At 44.0% G+C, this 23,890-nt stretch overlaps 1 long non-coding RNA gene across 3 annotated transcripts; it reads left to right on the top strand.

The window, feature by feature from the left end:
• The first annotated feature begins 7,529 nt into the window (after positions 1 to 7,529).
• LOC138192990 (uncharacterized) lies at positions 7,530 to 23,695 on the top strand. 3 transcript variants are annotated; one of them, XR_011177848.1, is made up of 4 exons: positions 7,530 to 7,794; positions 12,865 to 13,153; positions 18,204 to 18,473; positions 21,854 to 23,695. It is a non-coding gene; the product is annotated as an uncharacterized lncRNA (long non-coding RNA). The 3 variants fall into 3 exon arrangements; XR_011177846.1 differs by having other exon boundaries at positions 7,530 to 7,790; XR_011177847.1 differs by lacking the exon at positions 7,530 to 7,794 and adding an exon at positions 11,128 to 12,770.
• Positions 23,696 to 23,890: the final 195 nt, after the last annotated feature.

Here is a 23,890-nt window from a genome sequence, read left to right on the forward strand (position 1 = left end):
CCGCAAGACAGTACGTACTGCATTTACTACACACTCAATGTATCTGATTGTCATTTTCTTATAGAAATGCAGACAACAGGACCACCATGACAACGTCAAACCTGTATTAAAAAAACCCTCCTTGGTCACTTTATTATAAGTATATCTACAATTGTATGCAATTAAATACAACCAATGTGCATATGTCCATATGTGGGAGGGTTATAATGTGTAGTTTATATTTCCAATGTCAAATTAGCCATTAAATATAACATGTCAACAGACAAACAGTAAATTAACAATTTTCTAATAAGTCAGCATTTATAAAGCTTAAAAAAAATAGCTTTACTGATGTTAATGAATAATTAATTAATGCTTTTAGATCAGTTAGAAGCTGCCAATAAGAACATCTACTGGGCTGCCAGATTCTGAAAAATTCCTCCAGCAGTTTTTTTTTTTTTAATCCTCCAGCAGGACATTTGTCTTTTTGAGAAATCAGTAAAAAAAGCCTTTGATGGACCACTTACACATGATAAAAAAAATAAACGTTTTAAAATGTCAAACAAAATCTCTTCATCTACATCTCCAACTGCAGATTGATGGCTGGTTGGTGTGAAACCCCTCACATATGTATCAACTCATCCTCCACGTTTGTAACTGTTAGCAAATAGAAAGGATGCAACAGCAGCCAGAGGGAGTTTTCACAACTTGGCAACCCTGTTAATGGCTTTCAACTGATGTGTAACTGATCCTTAAAGCACTAGTAAATGATTTATTAACCTTTAATAAAGACATTAGTTGCAGCTTTTAAGCTTTTGGGAGAAGATGACTTCTCAGAAAGAGCTGCCAAAAGGTTAAACAAATAAAACCAGCGTTCCCCAAAAAGGATCCTCAAAACTCCATATGATTGTGTGCAAATTATTGAATTGATGAAAATACAAATACATCTTTCAAAAGAGATATCTGGCCTGCATATTTTCTTCATCTGATCAAGTGTTTGCAGCAGCATGGTGCTTGATATCGTCTTTATCTATTACAGTAATGGTAAACATCATTATAAATATTTCCATTTCTGCTTTTAAAAACATACAAATTTCATGGCCACAAACCTCTTATGTAGAATAAAATTAAGCATTGGTATCTTCCATTTTCGCGGGTGTATGCTTTTCTTAAATGTTTAAAATCTATTTCTGCAAAAAACGCAAAAATAAAATCTCCCAATTTTTAAAAAAATATTTTAAATAAACTTAAAGGTGAGACATGGTTAACTGCTCATGATTTATGGTGCTAAACTCAACTGAGGCTCTGCCGCTTCCTGAACTCATTTTGGTCTCGTCTGTATATGAAGCCTTGAACAGGATCAGTGTGTGTTGATGCAAAAAACTGTAAAATGATAAGGATGTTAAGTGTATCTTACAGCCTGTAAATCGATAATTCAAACATCCTGCTTTAATAAGTGACTGCGGGCACTTTTAGCCCCCCACCCCCCACCCCCCACCTCCCCAAATGTGAATCATTTGGGAAAATAAAATCCTCCTAAGGCCTCTCTACCATTCGTGTGAAAATCCTTCTTCTTCCTCTTCAAAGTCCACACATAAAAAAAAAAAAAAAAAAGGAAAAAAAAAAAAATCCCCTCGTTTCCCTCCAGTGCCGACATGAATTTCTGACTCATTAGCATTTATGCAAATGACTTTCTAATTGCAGGCGTAATGACTCTGGCGTGGGAGATTTTTCAATCCGCCATGTTTTTTGTTACTGCATGCTTTACAGGATGCATTTTTTTTTTCTTTCCCCCCCCCTTCATTTCTAAAAACAAAAGCGGACTTCTCTTTTATTTCCAGCAGCTCATCCGACAGGAATCCTGCTGGAGCTTTATGTCACATTTAGAAAGAGTGGGAGAATTTTTTTTTTTTTTTTTAAACAGGGCCGCGTTTATCTGTGGCATCGACAAAAGCCTTTTGATTTTGCTGCTCAGCGCCGCAGAGAAGCCCCGCTTCTCCTCTTCTTTTTTTTTTTTTGTTTTTTTAAAGGATGCTGGAGGAGATTTCTAACTTCGAGGTGAGTCTGGTCATCCGCAGCTCACACCCACAGATGCCTGTCAAAGCCTCGCAGCTCCTCTGATGCGATGTGAGCACGCGAGATGGAAATGCAAAATGGCAGCGCATGAAGGAAGCAGCGGTTTGAGGATCCCAGCTTCTTCTAGCGGGAGTCAAAGATAATTAAAGACTTTTTTTTTTTTTTTAAATAACAAAAACTTCGGCTTTGTGAGAAGCTCTTGCTCTCATGGGAGAAACAAAAGGTTTGACCCCCCCCCCCTGACAAAAAAATATTTATGACCCAAATCTACATGATTTAAGACGTCAGAGCAATCAGGTTTGAATTTAAAATGATATATTCAATTAAAAACAAAAGGAAAATTCAGTGTTTCCCATATATTCTGATTGTTTTCCTTTGTCTTTGTTCACCCCTGCTTTCTTATTTGCCAGCACACCACTGCTCCCAGCTTAATGAACTATTTAGAAAGATGGTGGTGGGCATGTGTGTGTGTGTGTGTGTGTGTGTGTGTGTGTGTGTGTGTGTGTGTGTGTGTGTGTGTGTGTAGAGGGGGTAGTCTGTCTGGTTTTGGCACAAGGAGGCTGTTTGGCCCCCACAGAGCTGCAACAATATGGGCAGATTTGGAGGGACAAAAGATCCGGAGCTTTGAGTTGCAGAGCACGTCTCTGACACTGGGACACTGATGTACTGGGCACACTGGGATGTTGAACTGGGAGACAGGGTGGGGAGTGGGGTTGGGGTGTGTGCGTGTGGGAGAGGAGGAGGTGGGGAGGAGGTGGGGGGGGGGGGGGCACACTTGGCAACACGAGCTGCGGCGGCTCACCTGCATGTGCAGGCGGCCGCACAACAGGTATCAGTACGATTCTTTTGTAAATGGAGCCTTTGCTCACGACGATCAGGATGGATGAAGGCCAAAAATATATAAAGTGTTACTTGTCGACTCGGTGTTCAAAAGTAGAGCTTCCGAACAGCACATTTTAAAGATGTGAGGCTGCAGGGTGTGATGTTTCTTTGTTTGGATTTAATCACTTTAGTCTCAAAGAGGTGTTCAGGGTAACTCTTTCATCTACTTGAAAACAACCACTCACACTCTTTAGTCTAGAGATTTGTTCCACGGAGAGCTGTAAATACAAAACATTATGACAAATGAGTCAAATAGAACTCAGACAAAAGGCAATATGAGGTACATTTGACCCCTGCTGGTTTTACACAAACCAGTCAAAGGTGCCATTTGTGCTGTATCTGATGAACCACCTGCAAAACTCGCAGAAAAATATGTTATTTTACGACTTAATCTCAATTTTAATTCACAAAACACCAATTCTGACATGTATTAACACAAATAGAGCCAATTCTCAGCTTAACATGAGACGACCAACAATAAACGTCTGAGCCAATAAACTTCAGTTTTAAACAGACGGAACCACATTTGTTGCGCTAACTCGTGGATTACTCGGCCGAATGTTTGGAGTCCAAATCCTGAACCAAACAAGCTTCATTTTTACAAAACGAGGAAAAGGAGTCCTTTCTGGATTCTTGTGTGTGTGTGTGTGTGTGTGTGTGTGTGTGTGTGTGTGTCTGTGATGTTTTGAGCTGGAGCTCTGAATGCAGTTTAACCTCTAAAAGCCAGATCTCAAAATAAAAGTAATTTTTCATATAAATAAAAAAAAGAAATCGGGGGAAATTATTCATTTTAAAGTGGTGTATTCTAACAAAGAAGTCAGTGAAACCTCGACATAAAATCTTTCTTATTTGGCAAAAAATTATTCAACCTTCTCTTACATTTCAAATCAAGAGACTCTATTAGATACATGTGTGTGGAAAAAAAGCTCAAATGTGACATGTATGTCTCTATAACGCGTGTCACATGGTTGAATCTACGACCTGTAAATGCTGATAGGAAAACATTTATTCCTTAAAGATGCCTGGGAAAAGAGTTCAGAGCAACAAACCAACAAAAGACAACAAAATCTGAAACATTATCTACATTTTGCTTTCTGTCTCTGCAGCGTTGCCTCAGCTCCCTCTTTTTCCTTTTTTTTTTTTTGGCCCTCGGTTCTCATTCATGGGAGTGTTTTACATGCTGGTCAACAGCTGAACTGGCTCGTTCAGGTTTTTTAGGTCGGTGTAGACCGTGTGTGTGTGTGTGTGTGTGTGTGTGGGCTGTAAACGCATCCTGCTTCACACACGATCTGAGATCCAAATGTAAACAAAACAACAACCCGTTTAGGGAAAAAAAAACAAAAAGCATCAGATGCAGGACAGGAAGAAACCTTCGTCCATTGATACGTCTTTCAGTCGAGGGACAAAGACGGCAGCTACCTCTTAAGTAAACGTTGTGTGAGATACAATACAAAACACAAATTCGCCTACTTTTACGTGGATTTTGAATTATACCCCGTTACATGTTTAATTATCAAAAAGAGATGAGATTAAGATAGCTTGCGAAGGGTGGACAAAATAACAAGAACACCTGTCATTCGAATGTCTGAACCTGAAATCATGAATTCAACCCTGTCGCCTCTTTGAAGCCGGTAGTGTGTCTTTCTGCCTGTCACATGTTTACAGTTACTCTTTCAGACACAGCTAAGTATTTTGTGTGACTCTGACTTGCTTTTTTTTTTTTTTTTTTGCTTGTCTCTTTCGAGATGGAATTTTTTTTTTTTTTTGGAGGGTGGGGAAGGAGAATCTCTAGATTTGCAGCAACATATAGTATCAGAGGCGTGTGGGAGATGTGTGGGCGTACCGTGTTTTTTGTTGATTATGACTGAGGCACTTTTTATGACTTAGTGGTTTAATAGGATCATGTTTAACCATGCATCCATTTCCCACCGCTTAGACTCCATACAGTGTTTTGCATCGTCTATTAAATGTTTGCATATATGCAGACGTTTGCTTCTAAAGTGTAGATTTTAGGAAACAGTGAAGAAATTGGGGAAGATTCTTGCATCTCCTGGTCATGGCTGGTTTTGCTGTCACTCACCACCAGAGATGCCGGTGACCCTCATGTTGCTCCTGTAAAGAGCTGTAAATCTGCTGAATGAGTCATACAATTTATCTGAATCATAAGTGTGGTTCTGATCTCCCTGGAAACTCAAACGCAGCTCAACACATCACACTCAGTCTGTGTAATCTGGCTATAGCTGTCCTGCATGCCTAATAACTGTATTTCTGTGTGTGTTATTTATACAACAACAGTTCTAACTGCAACGGACATTTGTTTTTGATTGGTGCGATGATTATATTCTTTATCTATCTATTGATTTATTTATTTTTTCTTTAAATTGCAGAATATAATTTAAAAAAATGTGCCCAATAAGATCATTTAAAATGCAGGCTATTTATGCAGGTTATTTAGTCCATAATCCCAAACTCTTCAGATTACGACACAGAAAAGCAGCAAATTCTCATATTTTAGAAGTTGGACACGTCAATTGTTTGATATTTTGCTTGAAAATTACACAAATGACAGTCAAGTGTCAAAATATGTCAACATTAATTTCCCACAAAAATCAAATGATCGTTTAACTTCAGTGATGAAATGTTTTTACTTTATGTATACTTTGCAGTTCAGGATTGTTCATGCAAAATGTGCATGATTATAGATTCAACAATCCATAAAGTAATATCAGCTGTGCTCTGATAAGCTATACCCTGAAAATCCTACTCACGGGTTAATGCTTTAGCTTAATATTTAATACTTTTGGTCCTGAGGTCAGATTATGAAAACAGAAGTTTAAAGTTGTAAAATAACCTTTTTTCATTCAGGCATTTAAAGTTACTTAAAAACAGCTAATGTGGAGTTTTATTTTGAAAAAAAATGTACATTTTAAGTTTTAGTTGTAGTTTCAATTTACGGTTGTAGTCTTAAATTGCAAGTTCATGCAAAACAATTTCCAAATTACAGTTAATGGCACAGTTGCTGCAGTCGTAGTTGGATGCTAAAATAATTCAATTTGAAAATTATTTGGTCATTTTGTAATTTTTAGGCTTTAAAATTTAGATGAATTCACTTACAATCCCAGAAAAGTTTCATCTAGAATCACAGTGAGAACTGGACCAGGAACTCAGGCCTTTGCAGAGTAAACTGGAAGGATGGAGGAGGTGGGTGGCGGTGGTGGTGGTGCTGAGGGGGATTTAACCGCCACGGCCTGCAGGAACGGCCTGATGGGTGCTAATGAACTTGGGATGTGCCACCACAATGCTAAGCGGCCACTGGTGCCCGGGTTCCCATGCAGCCGATGGTGGAATAAGGGAAAGGGGTTGATGGGGGTGTGTGTGTGTGTGTGTGTGTGTGTGTGTGTAGGGGGGGAGGGGGGGGGGGTATGAGGAGAAGTGATGGGGGTGGGGGGGTGGTGGAAGGGGGCGGCTGGATGGTTGCACCCAGCCCCTATTGTGGCCCGGTCCTTAGCCCCATTAGCCACCACCAACCACTTCGCTTTCCCAAGAGGAGCTTCGAGACCTGCCCGCCTGCCTGCCCGCCCGGACTCGGTAACCAGGCATCGGCGAGGGCGCGAGGAGGGGAGGAGAGAAGAAACAGTAGCCGTATTTAGAGTTTGATCTCCAGGAAAGCGTCCAAAATTTGGAGAGAAAGAAAAAAAGGGGAGCCCGGGACATTGGTAGGCAGCGAGAGAACCCCCCGACAACAAACTGGGGGCTGACAAAGTTGTCTCTTTGGCAGTCGCGCCTCCTATTGAAGCAGTAATTTATTCAAAGGAGATTTTTATCCCCGCGATCTGATTATTATGATAATCAAGTGACCCAGACCCCCTTTCTTGGCTCTTGTCTGCGGGGCTCTGGGCTCGGCGGTGACAGTAAAAGCTGATTTGCACGGTCTTCACCCCCTGGTCACATTCCTGGACTCCTCTGTATCAAAGAAGCAGACAATGAGAATAGTGGATGTGCGCACTTGATCCAGGCGCATGAGCGGAGGCCGCAGTCTCCGCCGGGGGCTTTGTGTCAAACGAATACTAGTAGCCAGACAAGATTACATGAAACTTTTTATAATCCCACATGGTCCCCAAAAACGGGGCTCAAAACGACACACTTGATACGTGAGTCTCCCGAATAGATCCACAATAGAGGCAGCAGAGGGGATGCTGAGTGTGTGGAGGCGCTCTTGGTGCCAATTTATGCGTAATTAAGGAATTGATTGTGATTCTGGTCATCAGGGTTCATACTATATGAGAGTGATGGAACATATTTTGCTAATTCTGTTGGTTAAGTCTCAAATATGAAATTAAATGAAAACATCCACAATGAACTGAGATGATTAGTTTCCAGGATTGTGATCCACGAGGGCAGAGAACTTGAGCTTGCTTATTCACGACCACGTATATGCGTTCATTTTTTTATTTTTTTTTAATATATTTTTTTTTAGAGGGTGGAGACAAAAACAGACCTGCATCGTGTCATAAAGGGGAGGGTCTTGGTGGTGGTATATGTTTTTAGAGCAAGCATGTTTTAAGTTCATATTGCATCTGACGCGAGGAATGGCGAGCGTGCGGGGGACGGCGCGGGCAGGAGGGAGGGGAGGCGAGATCCACCTCCGAGAGAAATAATGGGGATGATAATAAAAAAGGGGGAAAACCCGTCCGAGGGAAGCTGAATGGATGGAGCCAGAGAGACGTCACGGCCAGCCGCAGCCATGAAGACCGTGCGGTCCAGCCTCCAGCGACTCAGTTGGTCTGCTTCTGCCGAGCCGCACGCTTCTCGGTTTTGGAGAGCGGACGCCGCAGCGACGAGCAGGCGACGGCGTGAGTATGAAACATAATCTGTGTTTTCTTTCAAAAACGGGAGGGGGACAGGCGAAGGCATTTTCAGGAATTTCGGCTAAGAATAACGGGAAGAAAGCGCGACGCGTATATACGTCGCCAACCTGCACACATAACGGAGCGGGATGCGTATGTCGTCTGGATGTGGCGGCGGCAGCAGCCGAATTCAGGCGCTGAGTGTTTGAGCAGCAGGTCCTCGGCTCTGAATTTAATATGATTTCGGATTTCTTGTCCGTTACATCCGGATGCTGTGAGGGGTGTAAAGTATAGAGGTGATATTTCAATCAGAACGGCAGCTGTTGAGGGCGAATACGAGATGGCAACATATGGCTCAGCACATTTTGTCTTTTAGTTCATGTTATATTTTCAGTCTGCATCATATGCTCTAAAGATTGAGTAATTTTTTTTATAATTAATTAATGTCTTAAGTGGAGATTGGAGTATTGCACAGGTCCAGAGAAAGGTCACATGTGAACATGCACAGTGCGTGTGTATGATGAAATACACAGAGCAACTTGTAATTTAGACCTTGTTTGTGTCTATTTAAGGGGAAAACTCCTCATTTTCCACAGCCTCACTGACGCATTATGCCCAGGCTTCATATGCGCCATTCACAGGGAGTCACAAAGGCCAAAAGGCGCTTCCAGCCTTGATTTCATTTCTCATACACACCTCCGGGCACTTAGCAGGGTCACTTATCCAGCTCTGCTCGCCGCTGCATCGGGAGATGCAGGCAGGTAACACATGGCACCAAAATTTAAAAAAAATAAAATAAAAAAAAACCTACAAAATCGGACACAATCAGGATGTGGGGAAAGAAAGAAACCCGTTTTTGTCTTCTTTTTTTTCTTTCTTTTTTCCCCCAAATTAAGCTCTTGCAGGACTCTGTGCGGCTATGTGGCTCAGATATGTGGATTACCAGCAGACAGACCTGCAATGCATGCGTAATAAGACAAAGTGGTGGCGTTCACACCCATAGTTGGCGGATAAAGGCATCACAAGGCCAAATATCCAGTCCACACGTGTGCACCGAGCAGGCCTGATGCCGAGAACACGTGTGCACCCCCCGGACACACCGGGGGAGAAAAACGGAGGCTGTTGGAGCTTTGAGGGGGGGTTGGAAGCAAAACATTTAAAACAAAAAATCTAGGATTATGCAACGTTTCACATGATGGACATGAGAGTATTAATTTAAGTATGCAATGCGTGAGGAGAGGCAGAGGGTTAATCTGGAAATGAAAGCAACGTTTGCACAAAATTATCAGATTCACCTTAAATATGCAAGTTTCTGCTTTAATTTAGGGGAAATGTAGGTTATATAATTTTTTAAGTATTTATTTATTTACTGAACTGGTTGCACCACACACACACACACACACACACACACACACACACACACGCACGCACGCACACACACACACACACACACACACACACACACACACACACACACACACACACACACACACACACACAGATAAAGTTGTGTGTGCCATTACAGTGTATTTTAGAGAACTAATTTTGCATCATCCACTGACTACAGTCATTAATGTTCACAGAAGTAGACAGGAGATTGTGTGTTATTTTATTTTGAAAATCCACGATAATAGTAATGTTCTGTGTTAATACTCCTGAAGCATCACGCGGTCCGCACAGCTGAAGTCTGGGCGACACCTTTTCACGCCAATTATCATTATGTTTTTAAAGAACTTGTTTTTTTTCCTTCTTGGAGGAAAATAGAATTTACTGACCGTTTTTATTGTTAAAAAAAGAAGTCTACAACATGCAAAATGGGGCGATCTGGCTGTGTAGTCAATTTGAAGAATAAAACGATCGTCTCTTTTTTCCAGGGATCCCTGGGGAGACATTCAGCGGCCTCACAACACGAGGCTTACTGTAGGTAATATGGGCTACAGCTCCCACTGTTACTCACATCACAACTATGGGATATCTGGGTTAGAAAAATAGTAAGTTATCGTAAAGTTACATCCTGCATTTAATTATAGTTGTAAAGGAAAGTATTAACTTAATTAACACGGAGGATCAAATAGAAACGTTAAGTTCAAGATTTTACCACGAAATGATGAAAACACTTGAAGCCAAATATAATGTCACGACACAAACTAGTTTGTAAATTACATATCACGTCAGGGATGTTAGGTTCCTCGCACACGTCAATTGCAGACATTTAATTGCATAATTTCTACAACACGTCATATCCAGCTAATGAGTTGCACACACACGTACACAGTGTTACTGTTAACACACTTTGTGTGTCTGCTCAGCACAGATCCACAGTGTGTTGCCAACAGGTCTGCCTCACCTCAGTGTGCCATCTCTGTTCTTTCTGTATTCACCTTAAAATATGGCTTTACCTCGTGCGTAAAATGCTTTTTGTCATGCGTAAAACTCCTGCGTAATTGCCTTTGTTGTCTCAAGACGCAGCACTCATGAAAATTCAACCTGTGACATAAAATAGCATAAAAAGAAGCATTTTACTCGGAATGTATCACGTGGTTGTAATCGGATAAGACGTCATAATAGGAATCATTTTCCTGCTAATCAGCTCTGCACCTTTGTATATTTTTTTTCCATTTGGATGTGGCAGATTTGTTGACGTCATGCAAGTCTTGGCCAATGGCATGGCCTGATGAGATTTGTTTAAATGGGCTCAACTGATGCTTTAAATGTATTTGGAGATTTTTTTTTTCTGAGCTCATGTGAGTCAAAGAAAAGAGGTGATGTAACTGTGACATTATGATTTTGTTAATGTAATTTTTTTTTTAACTTTTGCAGAACAGAGACACTTAAAAATCTCCACAAGCTTCATTTTCTTATGCTTTTGATTCATGAAAGACAGACATTATGGGGTAAAAAAAACTAACAGAAAAATATTTGAACTGTATCAGCCTAATAGAATGACATAAACTGCAGCACACTCACAAATAAGACAGTGGTAATGAAGGGACTATTAATGATAATGGGGAAATAACTGCAATCCACATATAATTATTTTCCTCTTTTTCCAGCTTGGAAATTGTGAAAATATATTTGCACTATAAAGGAGTCATATAACTCACAGCACGTGCTGCACAGAATACAAGTTTTTATGTTAATATTGTACCGTTGGCATATGAAATAATATTGTGACAAATTACTGAGGAATTAAAAAAAATACATTAAGCACTAAATTAATAGTAAGGTGAATGAAACAGTATTTAAATAGATTAGATAAAACATTTTTAAGCTTTGAAAACAATATGTATTTTTATATTTGAAATTTAAAAAATGCTGTCGGTTTTTGTTGTAGCTTTAAATACTATAAAATACAATGACACAGAAAGAACACTGAAATTGTACTATTATGTAATCAGGCTATTTTCTTAATATGTGGAAAAATTTGTCTTTTAACATTTTCTACGGGGAAATATGAATTATTTAGAATAGTAAACTGTCTTACTGAGCTTTTTATGAAGTAAACCTGTTTATATTTTCACATGTGTGACTGCAGCTGTGAGTGTATGCATGACTGCATGTATCTGTGCATTCATAGCGAAAGCCTGGGTGAGTGTCTGATGCTGTCTGCAATTATGCATTAAACACGTGAAAGTACACACAGTGTGTGACACGTGTGTGTGTGTGTGTGTGTGTGTGTGTGTGTGTGTGATCCAGTGAAGCAGCATTCTGGGAGTTGAGGCATGTTTCTGCTCTTAGAGGGCCTCGCTTTGTCCTCGTGGATCGAAACAAAGCACCTTGACGAAGATCGGGATCGTTGTTACTTTGACAGCTTTCCAGCTTTGGCAACGTTACATCTTTTTCTTACAGACAGTGTAGAAGAATAATAGCAGTTATTGTAACCTGGAGGGAGAACAATGCCAAGAGGATTTGTTGTTTGCCAATGGGGAAATAGCCATTTCTGCTAACGCCTGTATGTTGCCAGTCAAGTCGTGTATGAGTGTTCAGATTTTGGGTGTGTGTGATGGAGGGCGAGAATATTCTGTGCCTCGCCCTCCTCTGTCACTCTCCCTCTCACTCTCTCCCAGTATATCTCCATCTTTCTCTCTCATTGCTTTCAGTCGGTACTTGGCGTTGGTGGGGGAGGAGCCTGCCACAACAGGGATCTGGGCACACAGAGCAGCTTTAATTAGATGGGGCCTCGTGCCATGTGCCACCACCGCATGTGTGAGAGAGAGTGTGTGTTACAGCATTGTCTACGCCCGCACATATAAGGATGTGTTTCGTGTGTGTTTAGCCTTCATTTTTGCGAGTTTTTTGGACCCGTTTGGATGTTAAAGGGTATTTCTAGCGCATGTTGTTTCCGTCTTATGTAAGAACATTTTTCTTTACGTGTGTGCATGCGCATTGTAAACCCCTGCATCCCTAGCTTTGGCGCCAAACCTCGAGCGTTGTGCCGACCGCTTTGGCATCAGATAATGTAAATGAAGACAAACCAGTTTCTTTTGTAGTCAAACAGCCAGGATCTTCTTTTAATTTAAAAATGCATTTGGGTCATGGCAGGGGGCGGCGTTTGAAGCCATCACCCACCTATGGAGCCAGTCAGCGGGTGAGGCGGGTGCGCCATAGGGATGGGCGCCAGGCCGAAGATGGGAAGGTTGGCGCCACAGCCGGTTTGGACTGGTTGGACAACTCATGCTCTTTTTTTTCTTTTTTTTTTTAAATTGGTGCCTCTTGCTGATTGTTTGACTTGTGGAGTTTTTGATATACAGGCATTACTCACAAGCCAATCAAAGCCTTTCGGTGGACAAAGGGAGGTTTCCTATTGGTTGAGGTGGTTTGAGGCGGGGTGAGGGGCCACTTGGTGACATCACAGAATGAAGGGTCAGGACATTTAAGGGCTGCTGTAGGTTTAGTCAGGAAAAAAAGGCCCGAAGGCATAAGAGTAACGTCTTTGTTGGCTTTGAATACCGTTGGATTTTTTTTTGAATTTTAACTCGATCCCAAGTTAGTTTGTAATCCTTCAAATTATATGCAATCAAAGAGATGGAGCCACATGATAATATACATTTTTATTAACAACCTTCTCCTCTGCTTATAGGTCAGAACTTGGCCCATGTTACTTTGCCTGCGGCTTGAGAGGATGGGTAGCCTTAGGGGTTGGTTGTTATCTTTGGTTATCTAGCTGTATGAGTGATGTACATTCTTCATAAAGCTAGATAACCGAAAGTAACAAGAATCCCATTACACTCCTGAAAAGGCATCAAGACCCCATATGCGTCTTCCTCCCAAAAAAAAACAAAAAAAACACAAACTCGGCCAGAAGAAGTGAAACACGAGAAGAAAATGGATAACGTTTTAAAGAAGATGGGAGCGTAATGCAGCAAAAGGTAGTGTACACGATTTTTCTGTATCTGTTCTGTAACTGATTGAATGTGTATGTGAGTACATGTGCGCCTCCATTTAAACCCAGTTCTACCATGGGGCTCTGTCTATATTTGCTGTTTTGATCCATCACCTGCTAGAAAAGTGGAATACCGTTGTTAAACATATATAAATAAATGGGACATTGCCGCCCATATTCCCCACAGCTCTCTGCAGCCAGTGGCAGTGATCCATAACAGTAAGGTTGGTGCAACAGGATCATTTTTAATCTAATAAGCCCCATGATCCTTGTGTGTGTGGGGCTGCATGCAGGGGCTTAGTCTTAGTATCACATGGCCGGGGAGTGACGGGCCTGCTGAAAAAGACCCACACCGATTCACCAAAGCCGGTGGACTCTGACAAGTCGTTTAACAACTCTGTGTTGGTTAATCAGTTTGCTGGCTAGTTTGGTCAAGGCTGTATTTATTTGGTTCCAGGAATTTCAGATTTACCGCTTGCAACTTTGGCATCAAGAGAACATGCACAAGGAAAAGAATGTTGGCCTTTTATATCATAGTAGCTGCATACGGTGCTATAAATTATACATATGTTCCAACTTGGATGGGATTGTGTGAGTTAAGAATGCTCCCTCCGAGTTAATCTGGCCCCCCAATGCCCCGCTGGCACCTAAGCGAAGAGACAAGAATTTATTTGAGGCCAGTTTTGTTAAGTTAGCCGTTGTTGATTTTTTTTTTTTTTTTTTCTCCTTCCCACCTACTTCTTTCGCCCCTTTTGCATGAAAAGCTGTTTGATTTGGGGTCCTGGCCGTTGTTTGATTTGACGTGACAGTTGGCTTGGTCGTGAATGGGCCGTGGCAAAGCCTCCATTGCATGAGGTGCTACCATGTGGAAAAGGCCTGACGGGATCTCGCTGAATGCTGCTGTGTGTGCGTGCAAGGCTCAGAGGGGGGAGTGGTCCAGGGGCAATCAAGCAGAAAGTACCCCCAATGACGAGATCCATGAGTGAGAGAAGGAGAACAATCTCACCCTTTGGGTTCTTTGCCTGGGCTCGTGGTGAGGAGTAATTGGTCAATCAGATCTTCAACCTCAAGGCCTCTGATGGCTGATTGAAGGTGTGATTTCTGTTCTGCCCATCTAAGCTAGAGGGTCACTCCTGCTGAGAAAGGCCACTGAGGATTGTTCGCTAGGTCTCCAGGCTCTGGTGCTACAAAGCTAGTAGTGAACTCCAATTGTAATACATATTTCACATGGTGGTTTTGCTGTCTCAACATGGCTCAACTAAAACGTCACCCTTGGGTTTGGATATATTCCGCTTGCCGTGGTTCAAATTCTAAACAGTTGTGCGGGGCTGATGTGAAATCCCTAAAAGCTTGTGTGGCAACCTCACCTCACAATGTCAATCGCTTCAAGCCCTGCGGTTGCGCCTGCCTGCTGCATTGCAGGTGCTGAGTGTGACATTTGAGCTCTGGGCTCGGCTAGTAAGAGAGAGGAACGAGGGCCTTGACAGGAAGTGACAGCCGGAGATGTCACTTTCTTGGATGGCACACAGAAGTACCTGGCTCCTTCTCTGTTGTGCTGCTACCGCCACTGCTGATGTGTTTTTATTACAGAGTAGAGACGTACGAGCATGGCATTGCTTTGATCTGCTATTGTACGTGACAGATTAATGATCGTTCCCGGGCCAAAATGCAAGCACTTGTCTCTCTGTGCAGGTGTCCTTTGCATTTATGAATTCAGCATCTAACAGGTATGAGCTGCGCAGATTTTGAGAGCACTGTAGAGATAAGTTGCCTCTCTTTGCTTCTTTTCTTTTGTGTCAGTTACGGGGTTGGGGCTAAGTGGGAACTGCAGTCTTGGACAGATTGTGTTTATACCCGAAGCAGTGCCCTGGGAGACGCATGTCATGGTGCAAATGCTTTGTTCTGGCTCGGTGTGTGGCACAGTTATATCACTAACACTTCACACTGGGGACCCCGGAGTAGAAACCATCTTAGCTTATGCCTGCCCGAAAAAACGGCACAGAGATGGGAGAGTTCCTCAAAACCACCTTAGGGCCTTTGCTCTCTCGCTCTCTCTCTCTCTCTCTCCTCCTCTGTGTCCCATGGCAGTGTCTGAAATAGAAAGAGAGGCCAAAGAGAAAGGGTAGAGAAGGAAAAGAAGGCGGGGAGAGGAAAGAGAAAGAGAAGGAGGAGGGTGGTGGGGTTGTCTTAGCTTTCATGCACTGGGCAAGCAGATTTAGACTCCAAGTGTCAAATAGAAAAACAGCCATTGTGGTCGGGTCCTACTTTCCCCCCCACCAGTAGACTTTACAGTCAATAGAGCTAGTCCACTTGTCACAGAGGGACAATGCGCCCCTTTGCCTCCCTTTCAGGCCTGCCGGGTCCGAGCAGCCAGACAGTTCTCTGAATAAGACCCAGTGATTCTTGCCCCCTTTTCTCTGCCTCTCTTTCTCTTGACGGAACACACCAACAGGGCTTGGAAAATGGCTTCACTGTTGGGACAGAGGCTGAGGCCAGACCCTGTTATTTTCTACAACACTGGCATCTCCCCCCCCCCCTCCCCCCTCCTTCCCTTATGCTCACAGAGAAATGAATGTATCTTAGGCAGTTGCAGAAGTCAATGGGCCTCTCCAGACAAAGGAGATTAAGTTTGGCAACTTAGCAGTAACAGGTGTACTTTGACTGTGCTCGGACCACAGGGGGGGGGGGGGGGGGGGTTGCTGCTGTTGTCTGACCCGTTACTCTCTTTGCTTCCCTGTTGGTTTTCAGCTGTGTGGAGATAAAGATGAGATGAGGGGTTGTTTTTTTTTAGACGACAAGAACGCTTCAGACCTCGTCGATTTAGAAGTTTTCAGTCGAGCGTGCGTTTGGCCTGGCTGTCCAGCACTGTCCTCTTATCATTTTCACGGCTTTTGAAAATCAAGCTGCGGTTTGCCACATTTCTCCCGTGATTTGCCAAGTTCTCTCTAAAGGGATTCTGCAGATATCTTTAGATCTCGAGCAGTGCTCACCCAAGGGAGCAAGTTAAGGGTAAACAATGCGGGCACACAGAGAAGAAAGAAATATCAGAGGGAGTGCGGCACGGCACTGAAGCATGAATACATTTTCACATTTAGAACTGAGACAGTGATGTTTTAAGAGGGGGACTATCTTTCAAAGAGAACGAGCGAAGCCTTTTCTATCCATACCTTCAGTATTTTCAGCCACAATAAATCAAGCCATTCAGCAGCAGTACAAACAGAGACACTCTCAGAGCCAGAGCAAAACAGTGCATGCATTTGTTTGTTTCAGTCATTAATAAAGCTTTTACCGAGAGCCTCGGTCCTCAGAAAAGCCCATTCTGGTGAAATGACTTGGCAAAGCATCCGATGGAGGGTCTGTTCAGACTGAAGCTGCTCCCGCTGCCATTGTCTAGCTCTCTCTCACACACCTACGAGCCCAGAGTAAGCACACAATTTCATTGTTGCGTGAGCTGTTAATATCAGAGGCTTCACAATAGAGCCCATTCGCCATATTTGCATAAGGCACTTTTCCAACAAGGACCCGGAGAGGGCTTGAAAGCTGGCCCACTCCAGTGCCAATGGCAAAAAAATGTCAAGTGCCAATTAGGAGAGGTTTGCCACCATTCAGTAGTACCCCACCCCTGTAGTCCTTCCCCTCCCTGCTTACACACCCCAACTCTCTCATACTCCAAGTCACCCCTGGTTTTTACCACCTTATTCCCATTTCAGATGTAGCCTTCCCCTACTGACACCCAGAGACAAAAGCTGTCTCCTTTCCTCCGCTGGCTAATGGAGGATCCTTTCTGCTGTGCTCAGAGTATTAGCAAAATCAGACAGCGCGCTCAGCTCACCGATTAGTCAGCTTTCTTTGTTGATTACTTTGAATAGAAGGTTCGGGAACTGTGCAGCTAAAACCTGCGAGATACAGACTCCACCTGCTTGTGAATATTGAACTCGGCAAGCTGGGTGCATTGTGCTACGTCGGTTTTCGACTCGCAGGTTTTCGTGTGCAGGTGTGGGGTAATTGAGGGAATGGATTGTCACGCTCATTTTAAACAATTAAGAATTTCGTCTAATGTGGTCGATCCGTGTTCACGCTAATCGCATTTAGCCACCGGATGGCTTGCTTAAAGCTAATCATGCTCATTGTTTTGAAGTGAGGCGCATACGAACCACGGAGCATCCTATAATGAGAAAGGCTGCGGTAAGACTACAACTCAGTACTTGAACTGAGAGCGCAGGCTTTGAGTCAGCTGTTAAGGCTAAAAGAAATGCACGTGGATTTACTGAAGCTACATCAAATCCAAGTTAGCTTAACTGGTGAGTTACTGAACAGCTGCTTGCAATTCTACCTATATTGAAAAAGCAGCTAATGCTTATCTGCAGCTGTCAGATGCAGCGTGCGCGGCGACGGGAATTTAGAGCATCATCGGTGTTCTTGGATTTAAGCAACGCAGTGTCTGTGCTTGGACAGCCTTTGACATCAAAAGAAACTTGCATCCTGTAAAATGACAAGGATGAAGTAAATTAAATAACAAAAATTGAGTCATAGACATAAAAGAAGGTAATCGTGTTTGCCCAATTGGGCTACCGTTGTTTTCCACAGAGCGTTTACCTAACTTACCGCCTCCTGCCACTCAAAAGGATTTTTCTCTTGTCCCTTTTTTCTCTTTCATTCTTTCATTCAATCTGTGTCGAGTTTTTTTTTTTTTTTTTCTTCTTCTTTCCCACCCTTGATTCTCAGATGGTTGGTTCTGATTTGCATGCATTTGCATAATGAAAGTAATTTGCATGCTCAGGGGCAGACTGTACCATGAGAACAGACATGAAAAGGTGTGTGTGTGTGTGTGTGTGTGTGTGTGTGTGTGTGTGCGCGCGCGCGCCCGTGTGTGTGTGTGTGTGTATACACGCATTCATGTGTATGGATGGCTTGGTTTGTATGCTTCTGTGAACTACACATGTGCGTTTTGATGGATAAACTATGTTTCTTAAAAAATTTTCTCCTCTTACCCTGTGATTTTTTTTTTTTCTCCCCTTCCCTGTTTTTCTGTGCAGGCTACCACACCACCACTGAAGGAGAGCTGGCAAAAGAAGACTGAAAAACAGAGAATAAGGGGGAGGAGGGGTTGCTGTTGATTCTGCCCTCCCTCTCTCCTCGCCCTCCACTGCATCGCCTCTTCCCTCCTCCTCCTCCTCCTCCCTTCCTCCTCCACTCCATCCTCAAGCAGACTGCCCCTTTTTCCTGTACAGCGAAAACGCAGCCCGCGCCACCATCTTAGAGCAACGCTGGCATGAAATGGAAGTGAGAAAGACCAGTCAGTGCAGGTAACACCACCAAACCCACCGCGCCCGCCATGCTGCTTTTTTTTTTTGTTGTTTTTTTTTTTCTCCCCGCACCAACCTGACTCTCCATCCCATCTTCTTTCCCCCCCCCCCCACCCCTCCTCCCACCACCCCGTGCCCTCACGCCTCCTCTACAGCCTCCGTTTTAATGGCCTCCGATATGTTTGTTAATTGCAACGATTCACGAGATGTGCTGATGGGGAGGGAGGGGAGGGCGACTCCATGTGGGGTGGAGTGTGTTTTTTTGTATGTGCGTTCACATTAAATCACTCTGCTCTCAATGCCTTTCTCAGGAGGCTTTCAGTGGGCATCTGTCCTCGAAGCACCAGGTTTTTTCTTTCCCGTTTGGGAATTCTCATGCCAATCCTCACACGCGTGCCCCGACATGGCGGCGGCTGCCATTTTGGAGATACAGTACAAGCTGTGCCTTCTGGAAAACACAAGAGGCACAATTCACAACTCAATATAGTTGAGCAGTTTAAGAATTTGTGCGCTATATTTTGGCCGGAGACCTAAAATAAGGTGGTAGAGTTTCATTCAAGGATTTTTTTTCTTTTCTTTTGCAGTCTGCTCTAACAGAATAATGACTTTTACATGAATTAATAAAAATCTCTTTGGTTTTTCTTCAACTCCTTGAATTGAGGTCAGACAAAATGTCAAGGCGGGCGCATCGGTCGAGTGGAAAGCGATAATATCTATGAATCACTATCCACATTCTCATACGGGAACACTGCAGCACATCACAAAACCGACATAAAGAAGCAAAGAGGCAGACAGAGAAGAGATAGTGAACAACTGAGAGTCTCGGGTATCTCGAGTATCGGGAGGGCAGCAGGTGCTCAGGCAAGTCGAGTGTTGTTCTCCATGGGCGAGTGGCATTATTTCAACCAGGGGAGCTCCCAACTTTTGAAAACCGCTTAAACCAAAACACCAATTAGCGTCGGCTGGGCTTGATTAAGTAAGGCAGCCGGTAAACAGTGGACGCCATTGTCCTCGAAACAGAGAGCTCCCTTTGTTTGTGTCTGTGGTGTGTAGGTCAGAGACAACACTAGTGCTAACTTACAGTAGGGTGCCAGTCCATATGGGGGTAACAGAGAGACTGCTGCTACCCCCTGTTGGGTCAAGGTGAGAAAAGACAAAGAGACTGTTGCCAAAGACAGGAAAGCATCCCGTCATCAAAGATTTAAGGTTTTACAAATTTATCAGAACCCTCAAAATCTATTGGCCAAAGTTTGAAAGAAAAGTGTTTAATTTCACCGAAATTTTTGTTTCTAAAACTTCTTCACTGATTTCTTTTATTTAGAAAGAATAAACCTCGCGAAGATACCACGTCTCAAATTAGGTCATTCCAAGCTTTTCCGCATTTGCATTTTTGACGATTTAAAAGCGAAGGCGTCGCTTGGCTTTCCTGATGAGTGCTGTGGTAACTGTGTCAAACCCTAAAGTGCACTAATCACGGCCAGGCCTCCATAAACAGGTGGTAGATTGAGCAAAAGGGGGCCGGGGCCATTCTCAATTTACTGTGTAAATTATGCAGAGCCCAAAACAATGCAAACAGTAGACAGTGGAGTGGCTGGAGTTGGCTAATGAGATGATGAGAAGCCTGGGAGGGCTGGGAGCTGATGGAGGAGAGGGGGTGGGCACGGCCGGCAGCTTGTGTCTGGATCAGCGTAATCGTGTGTGTGTGTGTGTGTGTGTGTGTGTGTGTGTGTGTGTGTGTGTGAGGGTCTAGGGGAGCTTTGGCAGGGGAGCAGACACTGTCCTGTCTGCAACAAACCCCACCATCAGCACCCCTCCTGCCCAGACTGAGAGCTGCGGAGGGAGGGGAAGGTTAGCAGGCAGCTGGGGCACCCTGCCCCCATTGCTGCCGCAAGAGCACCAGCCTTGGGAACCTCTGTGGCAGGGGTCCCCCCCAACACTGGCACGTAGGGGCCCCCTAAAAAGTCTGGCTGCAACCCCCACCCCCTCCACCCCACCCCCCCATCACTACCATCCCCTCCTTCGCTCTTGTCTCCCCCAACCATCACCACCCCCCTTCCAGCCTAATGTGAGGCTGGGGGCCTGGGAAGGACTTCAAGTTCATGGCCAGACCTCCTATTGAGCTGACAGCCTGACTGTTTGCTCAATTCGGCTCCCTATTCAGAGCCATGCTGGAGGGGGGGGGGGGGTTTGAGAAAAAGAGGCTGGAGGATGCGGGGAAGGGGGTGGGGGGGTGGGGGGTCTGCCGCTAGATGGGACACCATAGCACCGTGATAGCTATTCATTCAGCGATGGGGAGACAAGTAAAAGAGCGAGGGAGGAGGAGTGAAGAGGGACCGGGGGTGTGGGGGTGTGTGTGTGTGTGTGGGGGGGGGGGGGTTCGAGTCGCGGGTGCATAAATAAAAAGTGAGGAATCTCGGCTCAAAGTTTGCTTTGAGCGGTGTGCGCCTCTCTCACACTCTTTTAGACTCTTAATTACCGGCGCCTTCCACTTTTCTCTCTCCCTTTCTCTAACTATCCTCCCACCCCGCCCCACCTCTTCATCCCCATCTCACACACACACACACACACACACACACACACACACACAAAATGGCACTGGCAATCATTCTCATCATCCTCTCTATCCCCTGGTTTTATTAGGCCACATGCTGGGGCTGTAAATTTACCATTAACAAGCTTATTCACTGTAGTCCTCTCTACAAAACAAGACCATGATGCCAATAACTCAAAGCGACACCAATACCCGAAACTGCCTTTTATGCCACCAACCCCCCCCCCCCTCCCCCCTTTCCAAACAACACCGTAATGCTAAATGCCAAGGCTAACGTGGCGCTGGCTAATAGCTCCGGCGGTGTTAATGAGCATGATGGTTGTTGATTTCCGCCGTTAAGCCGCACGGCTGCATTATTGCTCCGTTTCTGAACTCGCTGACCCGCCGTAATATTTTAAGTTGCTCGTCTGAGCTGCTTGAAAATGGAACGCGCGCACACACACACACTCACAAAAAAAACGGGGGGGTTTGATAGCCTTCTGAAGTCCAACTCAGCCCAGCTTAGGGTGCGTCACATGCTTCCTCTTTGTATTAGCAGCTTGCGGCGTACCAGGCTCCCGTTAAGGCCTTTCAACTTCAGCCTCAATCCCCCCCCCCCCCCCCACCACCACCCCCCTTCAGCTGGTACGTGGAGCCGCGCTTACCCTCGGCCGCACGCAGCACACGCAAGGAACACCCTCCGATAACTCGTTGCCCGTGTTTAAAAATCGATGAGGGCGAGTCCGCTTCGGGTTCGCCTAAATTGGAAGTCCGCTGTCTCAAATGCCGATCCCCAACTGGCCCCGCGGCGTGTTTCTGTTGGCCTGACGTCGTCTTTTCTCTTTCGCAGGTGAATGTCGGCGGTTCGGGAGGATTCGGGCCGGGCGGAACAAACGATGGAGGGACAGCGGGGACTCCTCCTTCGTTTGCTGCCTTTGGGCCGGAGTAAACGGGGGACGGCGTCGGGCGCCCGCGGTCCGCACGATGATCCCTGCCGCGACGTCGGAGCGCTGTTTTGGCGTCTCCTCGACGCTGCCGTGTTGACGCGTTGTTCGACCCGACAGTCAACCCGGCCCGTTTGTGAACGCCTTTTGGACTGCGACTGCAGGGACTCGGGACAGAACGTCAGCTGGACGAACTGGTCCACGATTGTGACTAATGTGTTACTTTATTCAATTATTTGTACTTTTTTTTTTTTAAGGTGTGTCACTGAATTTTGTAATTATTATCTTGTATATTTGCCCATAAACAATGTAACCTAGACAGGAAGCAGTGTAATTGTTCCCTCTAACTCACATAGGCTCCACTTACTGTAGGTTGTATTCGATGAGGCATAGCCCACGTTTTTGCTCCGTTTTTGTTGTAGTTGCTAGGACTCAAAAAGACACGTGAATGTGAGACCCACGGCAGCGGTGAATAATACTGCACTGCGATTGGACAGCTCCATGTGTCGGCCGACACAGTGGCGAAGGAGTGAGCTGTCGTCTTTATACTCTATGCAACTGTTCTTCCCTTTTTTTTGTATTGGGTAAAGACCCTTTCATCGTTACGTTGGACCTTTTATTTAATTTTTTTTTGGGCTACCGGTTTTATAGACATTCTTTCAGACGACATTAAGAGAAATGATTTCTGAGGAGCCTACGTTCCCGTTGTTAATATATTGAAAGAGATATTACAGTCAGAGTGTGTGTAAGTGTGTGACAGATGAAAAGAGTACAGCTCGGTGTCATCGGCGGATGGATTGAATCTCATATTTGCAGCCTTAACTGACTGTGATTTGAGTGTGCAGCCATGAGCCACAGTCTGATTTAATATTCCTGAAGGTGGGAGTGTGTTTGAGCAGCAGGAAGTAGCTCCTGGCTGCGTGTACACACAGAACATGCCACGCTATTTTAAACCGGCTTCCCAGCAGGCTATGCAGTTTGCTTCATAACGGTTACCTGCTTTGCCGTAATGATACGTCTTTGGGTGAGACATGACAAATACATTGGCTTCAAACACCGCCTTAATTTCCTGTTCTTGACATTAACACACGCTCACACACACACACACACACACACACACACACACACACACACACACATACATACACACGCACACGCCCAAATGCAATAAGGCAAGTACTATCGGCGCCTAATTCATTCGATATTAATTTTCGGGAAGTGGCAAATTTTTTATTACGATTGATAATCTATGCAAATCTTTTAAATATTACTTTAAACAATCTATGTCTATGCAGTGCTTTTGCAATTGATTCAAGGGAGACTATCTTGGCCTAATTTAGAAAATGTATTCTTTTGATAATCATGCACATCCCAGTGCTCAAGACAATTACTTATCTGCCTGGATAAGCTTGAAATTATGTTTTTAATCTCTAGCATAAAAAAAAAAAAAGAAAAAAAAAAGAAAAAAAGAAAAAGAAAGTCACTCTTCTGATATCAGTCCAGAGGCTTGGAAACCATGAATTGTGGTTTAAAATCATTAAATCCGTTGCACTAAATCTCTTTTTGTTTTCCTTAAATGCAGATCAAACATATCTATTCAGCTTTGACTTGCATCACTTATTGTTTTATATACGCACTGATGTTTGTGTTAGGCAGTCTAATTGCTGTGAATAAGTGTTCACCACATGTGCCTTTGAATGGAAAACTGTGTTGGAATAGTAATAAAGGTTTACATTGAAAACAATGGACATATTGCTGTCGTGCATGTTTTTGTTTGTGCTGGCACGTCATTGGTTGCAGGATGATCCATTGATAAGTGGAAAGCTCGTATTGTTCAGCAGCCACATGTGCTGTTGAGGTGTCCTTGGAGCTGTAACTTGAGTTTGGTCACTAGGAATGACACCATTCAGTAAAATTCACAACTGTAAAAATGTTTTTAAAGT

Source organism: Embiotoca jacksoni, unplaced genomic scaffold, assembly GCF_022577435.1.
Source record: "Embiotoca jacksoni isolate LCO1_2020_lvr unplaced genomic scaffold, fEmbJac1.0.p SCAF_11, whole genome shotgun sequence".
Lineage (NCBI taxonomy): Eukaryota > Metazoa > Chordata > Actinopteri > Embiotocidae > Embiotoca > Embiotoca jacksoni.